The sequence below is a fragment of the Theropithecus gelada genome, unplaced genomic scaffold, assembly GCF_003255815.1.
Source record: "Theropithecus gelada isolate Dixy unplaced genomic scaffold, Tgel_1.0 HiC_scaffold_698, whole genome shotgun sequence".
NCBI classification, from domain to species: Eukaryota; Metazoa; Chordata; class Mammalia; order Primates; family Cercopithecidae; genus Theropithecus; species Theropithecus gelada.
The window spans coordinates 1-8,624 of NW_020263666.1; the positions used below are offsets into that span (position 1 = coordinate 1).

The 8,624-nt window shown below is 53.0% G+C and overlaps 1 pseudogene; it reads left to right on the forward strand.

The window, feature by feature from the left end:
* The first annotated feature begins 2,333 nt into the window (after positions 1 to 2,333).
* On the forward strand, positions 2,334 to 7,531 carry LOC112617967 (annotated as a pseudogene).
* Positions 7,532 to 8,624: the final 1,093 nt, after the last annotated feature.

Sequence of the window (8,624 nt, forward strand, 5' to 3'; positions counted from 1 at the left end):
TGCACTCTGGTCTGGGCAACAGAGGGAGACCTTGTCTTTTTTATTTGTATTTGTTTTTGAGCTGGAGTCTCACTCTGTAGGAGCCCAGAGTGGAGGACACTGCTGCACTCTTAGGTTCACTGCAACCTCTGCCTCCCAAGTTCAAGTGATTCTCCTCCCTCAGCCTCCCGAGTAGCTGGGATGACAGGTACCTTCCACCTCATCCAGCTAATTTTTGTATTTTTTTTAAGTAGAGACAGGGTTTCACCATGTAGGCCTGGTTGGTCTTGAACTTCTGACCTCCGATTACTCAGCTGCCTCGGCCTCCCAAAGTGCAAGGATTACAGGTGTGAGCCACCGTGCATGACTGGGATACCCTGTCTTTAAGAAAAAAAAAATTTTTAATTTTTTTTTTTAAACATATCTTTTTCCTTTTGTGGGATGAAGGCTTAGACTGTCGCCCAGGCTGGATGATAGTGGTGCAGTGATTGACAGCTGTTTTGGGGCTGCAGTTGTAAGTTTCAAAGAATTTAGGCTGAGTGTGGTGGCTAATGCCTGTCATCCCAGCACTTTGGGAGGCCATGGTGAGCGGATCACTTGAGCTCAAAAGTTCGAGACCAGCCTGGGTGACATAGTGAGATCCTGTTTCAAAAAGAATAAATAATTTAAATAAATAAAGAATTTAAATAAGAATCACACAGCAAAGGTGATGCAGCATAGAGCAATTTATTGTAAAGGGAAAAATATTTTGCAAGTGAAGTGCAGAATAGCGCGGGCACAGTGGCTCATACCTGTAATCCCAGCACTTTGGGAGGCCGAGGCGGGTGGATCACTTGAGCTCAGGAGTTCAAACCAGCCTGGACAACATTAGGTGGGTGTGGTGGCATGTGCTTGTAATCCCAGTACTAGGAAGGTTGAGATGGGAGAATTGCTTGAACCCAGGAGGTGGAGGTTGCAGTGAGCTGAGATTGCAACACTCAAGTATGTAATCCCAGGTGCTTGGGAAGCTGAGACAGCTTGGGTGACAGAGTGAGATCCCATCTCAAAAAACACAGTGAAGTACAAAATACGCGCTTCACCCTGAGAGAGAATTCAGGGCAGGCTGCTGGTAAGGATGAGAGAGCGCTGATTATCAGTGGGGAAACTCCCTTTCTGGGAGTCTTCCATGATGAATTCCTAAGGGGTGGGAGGGGTGTTACTCTAATTACATTCTGGGTCGTCTTCTGGCTGCACATGGGTTGTAGCTGTACATGCTTGTTCACATATCACACGTCTCAGTGCCGTGGTTGGCACTTCCAAAGGACACGGTCACTTCCTTGACTACCTACTCTGCCTCAAGATCATAGCCTGTTGCAGCTCCAAACTCCTGGCTCAAGCAATCCTCCCTCTTTAGCCTCCCAAGTACCTGGGGTTGCTGGGACTACAGGCAAGCACCACCATGCCCAGCTAATTATTGTTATTTTTAGGGAAGATGTGGTTTCCCTATGTTACCCAGGCTGGTCTTGAACTGCTGGGCTCAAGCCATCCTCCCACTTCAGCCTCCCTGTGTTGGTGTGTTGGGATTACAGGTGTGACCACTGTGCCTGGCCAAAAGCATGTTTTTTTTGTTTGTTTGTTTTTTGAGACAGAATCTTGCGCTGTGACCCAGGATGGAGTGGTGCAGTGGCACGATCTTGGCTCACTGCAACCTTTGCCTCTGAGGTTCAAACAGTTCTCCTGCCTCAGCCTCCCAAGTAGCTGGGATTACAGACGTGTTCCACCATACCCGGCTAATTTTTGTAATTTTAGTAGAGATGGGGTTTCGCCATGTTGACCAGGCTGGTCTTGAACTCCTGACCTCAGGTGTTCCACCCCTCTCAGCCTCCCAAAGTGCTGGGATTACAGGCATGAGCTACGGTACCTGGCCCCAAAAAATGTTTTTTTTTTAATTCAGAAAAACACGCTGGGAGCAGTGGCTTATGCCTGCAATCCCAGCACCTTGGGAGGCTGAGGCAGGTGGATCACCTGAGATCAGGAGTTTGAGACCAGCCTGGCCAACATGGCGAAACCCCATCTCTACCAAAAATACAAAAATTCAGCAGTTGTGGTTGTGCATGTATATAATCCCAGGTACTCAGGAGGCTGAGGCAGGAAAATCAACTGAACTCCAGAGATGGAGGTTGCAGTGAGCCGAGATCACGGCACTACAGTCCAGCCTGGGTGACAGAGTGAGACTGTGTCTCAGAAAAAGAAAAAAGAAAAAAAAAAGCAACAGAAGCAAATGGCTGCCTGGGATTGGCCGCTGTGGGGCATTCCCATTTGTGTGACCCAGGCCATGTCCCTCCCTAAGCCCTGGTCTCTCTTGCCTCGTGTAGGGCTGGTGAATTACCAGATCTCTATCAAGTGCAGTAACCAGTTCAAGTTGGAAGTGCATCTTTTGGATGCAGAAAACAAAGCTGTGGCCAACGGGCCAGGACCCAGGGCCAGCTGAAGGTGCCACTTGCCAGCCTCCTGTGGCCGGACCGGATGCACGAACACCCCGCCTGCCTGTACTCGTGGGAGGTAATGGTGGTTCGGGATTGCTTAAGGGAGGTCTTTTGCCCCCTCTGGCAGCCCTGGCTTCAGCAGGAGCCTGGGACAGGTGAACGGGCAGGCGCGGTCCTCTGAGCTCTCTGATGTTTCCCACCTTTGGCGGGAGGCCCAGATGTTTTTTTCCTTTTTTGAGATGTTGTCTGTCACCCAGGTTATAGTGCACTGGCCTGATCACAGCTCACTGCAGGCTTGAGCTCCCAGGTAGCAGCAATCCTCCTACCTTGGCCTCCTGAGTAGCTGGGACTGTAGGCAAATGCTACCATGCCTGGCTAATTAAAACAATTTTATTATAGTCCAGGCAAATAATCCCAGCCCTTTGGGAGGCTGAGGTGGACAGATCACTTGAGGCCAGGAGTTTGAGACCAGCCTGGCCAACATGGTGAAGCACCATCTCTACTGAAATATGAAAATTTGCTGGGCATCTGTAATCCCAGCTACTTGGGAGGCTGAGGCAGGAGAATTGCTTGAACCTGGGAGGCAGAGGCTGTGGTGAGTTGAGATCACGCCAGTGCACTTCATCCTGGGCGACAGAGTGAGACTGTCTCAAAACAAAATGTTTTTTGTAGAGTTGGGGTCTCACTCTGTTGCCCAGGCTGGTCTTGAACTGGACTCAAGTGAGCCTCCTGCCTTAGCCTGCCAAACGTGGGGATTCCAGGCATGAGCCACCTCATGTGGTCAAGGAGAAGGCCCGATTTTGAAGGGCAGGTCCCAGGGTCAGCCAGGAAAGGGCAGAGCCTCTGATTGCTGCTTCTCTGCTTGCAGGCCCAGAGGCGGCTGCTGGGGTGCACTGGGGGTCTTCCTGCCACAGGGCAGGCCAGGCCAGATGGGGCTCAGGCTGTCGGGGTGGTCGCACCTGGCGCTTTGGTGTCATAGGTGTGGGTGACTGCACAGACGTCACTGGGTCCTTTTTCTGACTTCCACACACTCCCTGTAGGGGATCCGCACTGTGGCTGTCACCGAGAGCCAGTTCCTCATCAATGGGAAACCTTTCTATTTCCATGGAGTCAACAAGCATGAGGATGTAGACGTGCACTGGGGCTCCTGGGTCCTCGTGGGGGCTGCCTCTGGTCACCTTCCACTTTCACCTTCCCTGTGTCCCGCAGTTCAGGGCAATAAGGCAAATGAGCTTCCCTGTGGCAGCTCAGGGTGATGAGGCAAATGGCTCCAAACCATCCCACAGTGGAGCCGGTGGTTAGACTGGAGAGAGGGCTCATGGGGTGGCTCTCCAGGGTCCTGGTTGTTGGAGGAAGTGCAGCTTCGACAGGGACGGGTCACTGGGCTCTGCTGTCCCCTAGATCCGAGGGAAGGACTTCGACTGTCTGCTGCTGGTGAAAGACTTCAACCTGCTTCGCTGGCTTGGTGCCAACGCCTTCCACACCAGCCACTATCCCTGCACAGAGGAGATGCTGCAGATGTGTGACCGGTATGGGATTGTGGTCATTGATGAGTGTCCCACTGTGGGCGTGGTGCTGCTATGAGTCCCCACCACGCAGCTGCTCCGCCTGGCCAGCCTGCAGGCCATACCGTGACCTTCTGTCCCTTCCCTCCTGGCCCCCTGGCAGCTCTTCAGCAACGTGTCTATGCATCACTACATGTGGGTGATGGAAGAACTGGTGCACAGAAACCAGAATCAGCCCGCCGTGATGATGTGGTCTGGCCAAGGAGCCTGCGCCCTACCTGGAATCTGCCGACTACTACATCAAGTGACTACTACATCAAGTGAGCGCCCCCTGCCTGCCCTGGGCTGGATTGGGAAGGAGATCCTGGCAGGTGGCAGATGGGTGGGCGTGTGCTATGCGAGATCAGTGTCCCGTCCCAGCCCAATGGGAGGGCCGTCCATACCCAGATAGTTCAGGGAACCAGATATCTACCTACCCAAATTGTGGTTTTCTTTTTCTGTTTTTGAGAGGGAGTTTTGCTGTGTCGCCCAGGCTGGAGGACAGTGGTGAGATCTTGGCTCACTACAACCTCGGCCTCCTGGGTTCAAATAATTCTTCTGCCTCAGCCTTCTGAGTAGCTGGGATTATAGGCATGCGTGAGTGCATGCACTCGGCTTGTTTTGTTTTTGAAACAGGGTCTCACTCCGGTTGCCCAGGCTGGAGTACAGTGGCACGATCTCGGTTCACTGCAGCCTCGACTTCCCAGGCTCAGGTGACCTTTCTGTCTCAGCCTCCCAAATAGCTGGGATTATAGATGTGTGCCACCATGCCCAGCTAACTTTTGCTTTTTTTTTTTTTTTTTGACAAAGGCTTGCTGTGTTGCCCAGGCTGAAGTGCAGTGGTGTGATCTCAGCTCACTGTAACCTTAACCTCCCATGTTCAAGTGATTCTCCTGCCTCAGCCTCCCAAGTAGCTGGGACTATAGGCGCGTGCCACCACACCTGGCTAATTTTTGTATTTCTAGTAGAGATGAAGTTTCACCATGTTGGCCAGGATGGTCTCCATCTCTTGACCTTGTGATCCGCCTGCCTTGATCTTCCAAAGTTCTGGGATTACAGGTGTGAGCTACCGTGCCCAGCCAACTTGCATTTTTTAGTAGAGACAGGGTTTCACCATGTTGGCCAGGCTGGTCTTAGTGTACTGACCTCAGGTGCCTGCCTTGGCCTCCCAGAGTGTTGGGAATATAGGGTGACCAACTGTGCGTGGTTATTTTTTGTATTTTTAGTAGAGACGGGGTTTCACCATGTTGGCTAGGCTGGCCTCGAACTCCTGGCCTTCAGTGATCCGCCTGCCTCAGGCTCCCAAAGTGCTGGGATTACAGGTGCAAGCCACCATGCCCACCCCCCTTTTCTTCCTTACAATCATGCAGTTCTAACTCAGCGTTCAGAGGTGGAGTTTTCATTTGTGGTAGAGGCAACAGAGGTTGTAGAAATGCTCCTTGAGGCAGATGCCACACCCCAATTTCATGCAGTGCTTTGGGCTGAGCCAAGTCTGCAGCAGGTGGAAGGCTCTGAGATGTCATCCCAGCCTGGGCAAATGACAATTCAGGGCACAGGGGGCACAGGAGTGTGCTCAGCAGGACTGGGTGGACATGCCCTTTGTTGTGAAGGTGAAGAGTACCGCCTTCCAGGAGCGGGTGCCTGAGGCTTCCGGACAGGCTTCTTTGGGAGGTGGTCAGAGGAGATGCCTGTTTTCTGGGGCAGGAATTGAAGGGAGCGCCCAGGCTGGAGAGGTTGAGTCAGGCTGTCACAAGGCTTTGAAGCTTGCCATCTCAGAGCCTGGCTGTTGGAGAGCATGGATTTGGAGCATGAGGCTAGGGGGTTCTGTTCTGTCCAGTGCCAGCCACAGCCTTTGGATGGGCAGAGCAATGATTGGGGGAGGGTGTAAAAGAAAAATGAAGTGAGGAAAGAGAAGAGGAAAACTGGCTTCAACAAGAGTCTAGGCCGAGTGCGGTGGCTCACGCCTATAATCCCAGCACTTTGGGAGGCCGACGTAGGTGGATCATCTGAGCTCAGGAGTTTGAGACCAGCCTGGTCAACAGATAGTGAAACCCTGTCTTTACTGAAAATAGAAAAATTATCCAGATGTGGTGGGGGACGCCTGTAATCCCAGCTACTTGGGAGGCTGAGGCAGGAGAATCTTGAACCTGGGAGACGGAAGTTGCAGTGAGTCAAGATTGTGCCATTGCACTCCAGCCTGGGCAACAAGTGAAATGCCGTCTCAAAAACAGTGACAACAACAACAACAAACAGGCCAGGTGTGGTGGCTCACATTTGTAATCCCAGTCCTTTGCGAGTCTAAGGCAGGAGGATTGCTTGAACACAGGAGTTTCAAACCACCCTGGGCAATATAGCAAGACCCCATTTTTACAAAAAATTAAAAATTAGCTGGACATGGTGGCATGTCCCTGTAGTCCCAGCTACTCAGGAGGCTGAGGCAGGAGGATTGCCTGAGCCCAGGAGATCGAGGCAGCAGTGAGCTATGGTTGTGCCACTGCACTCCAGCCTGGGCAACAGAATGAGACCCTGTCTCTAAAAACAAAAACAAAACAATAAGAAAACGGGACCATCACTCACAGCACCTCTGCCTCTGTCCTCCCTACTTGAATGAGGAGCAGGGCGTCTCAGCTGCTCAGAGCAGCCCTTGAATGAGCCCCAGCTATTTCTGGGGTCCTCAGACGAAACCTCCCATGGCCAGGTCATACCCAACATGGGCCTCCTCCCCTGTTCTGGCTGCCACTTGGAGATGCTGAATGACAGAGGCTCAGGCTTCGGGTGTTCCTGGCAAAGCCTCACCCCCGAGGCCCCACAGCTCAGACCCGGTCCTTGGTTCACATGGCCCCACTTCTGGCCTCTTTTTCCCTTATGACCAATTTTTCCTGAAGATCGCTGGATCCCTCATTCAGGTGGAATGCTGCAGGGTGACACTTTTTCTAGGGGTGACCCAGGGCTGCAGGGTCCCAGTGTCACAGGCAGGCCTTGCCCGAGCCTCTACCTGAGCCCCTGCTCCTCCTCTCCCACAGGGAGGTGGAGGTTGCAGTGAGGTGAGTTCAGGCCACTGCCCTCCAGCCTGGGCAACGAGCGAGACTTTGTATCAAAAAAAAAAAAAGAGGGGGGGCACGGAGGCAGTGTAGACAGCTCAGGGCATGGACGAAGGTGCCTCATTGCCACCTTCCTGCCTGGCACTCAGATGTCTTTCCACCAGGCCCACGAGGCCTCCAGGGAAAGCCACGTTAATGGCTGAGACCAAGGGGGTTGCCCTCAACCAGCAGTAACTGCAGGAGCTGCAGAGTATCGGGCGGCCCACCCCCTTCTCCATGCTGCCTCCTAGGAGGTGAGCCTGGGTGCCTGGAGCCCGGGGTGGCCTGGCTCCCCGGCCCACCTCTTCCTCTCTTCAGCCCCCTGTTCTCAGGCGACGTGAGCCCTGTGTGGGACTATAGGCACAGCGTGGAGCAGTATGGTGCCCTGGATGGCACTGCATGCTCCAGCGTCGACTGGCAGATCTGCCAGGTGTGGGCGCTACTGCAGGCACAGCAGGCCTAGGTCCTCCCGCACCTGCCCCCAATTAAAATGGGCGTGGGAGGAGGTTGCTGCGTGTTTCCTGCCCCAGCCTGGCTCCCTCATTGCTGGGCTTTCTGGGGCTGGCTTATGGGGATGGTCAGGGACTGGAGAGGCAGAGCGGGGTCTCCTGTAATCCCAGCACTTTGGAAGGACAAGGTGGGAGGATGCTTGAGGCCAGGAGTTTGAGACCAGCCTGGGCAACACGGGGAGACCCTGTCTCTACAGAATAGTAAAATAGCCCAGCGTGGTGGCCCATGCATATAGTCTCAGCTGCTTGTAAGGCTGAGGTGAGAGGATCACTTGTGCCTAGGAACAGAGGCTGCAGTGAGCTGTGATCACACCACTGCATTCCAGCCTGGACAAGAGTGAGACCCAGTCTCTAAGAAACTAAAAATAAAAAATTAAAAAAAAAACTGGAAGTGGAGAAAACTGGGCAAGGGCAGTGAGAGTCATAGATGGGAAGGGAAGAGGGGGCTCCCACCACAGCCTCTGCCCTGTCCAGGCCCCATCCCCTTAAACAGGGTACGACAGTGACCTCCTAGGCCAGGAGCGGTGACTCATGCCTATAATCCTAGCACTTTCGGAGGCTTGGGCAACATAGCAAGACCCGAGCTACCACATTAAAAAGAAAGAAAGAAAAAAAAAGCTAGCCATACTGGGTGGGTGATTCACACCTGTAATCCCAGCACTTTGGGAGGCCCAGGTAGGGGGATGACCTGAGGCCAGGAGTTCTAGACCAACCTGGCCAACATGGTGAAACCCCATCTCAAACTCTGTCTTGAAAAAAAAAAAAAAAAAAAAAGCAATGAGTGGCGGCACACACCTGTAATCCCAGCTACTTGGGAGGCTGAGTCAGGGGAATCATTTGAACCCAGGAGGTGGAGGTTGCAGTGAGCCAAGATCGCCTCACTGCACTCCAGCCTGGGTGACAGAGGGAGACTCCCTCTTTAAAAAAAAAAAAAATTAGCTGGGCTTGGTGGCAGGTTCCTGTAATCCCAGCAATTTGGGAGGCTGAGGCAGGAGAATAGCTTGAACTCAGTGGTCGGAGGTTGCAGTGAACCGAGATGGAGTCACT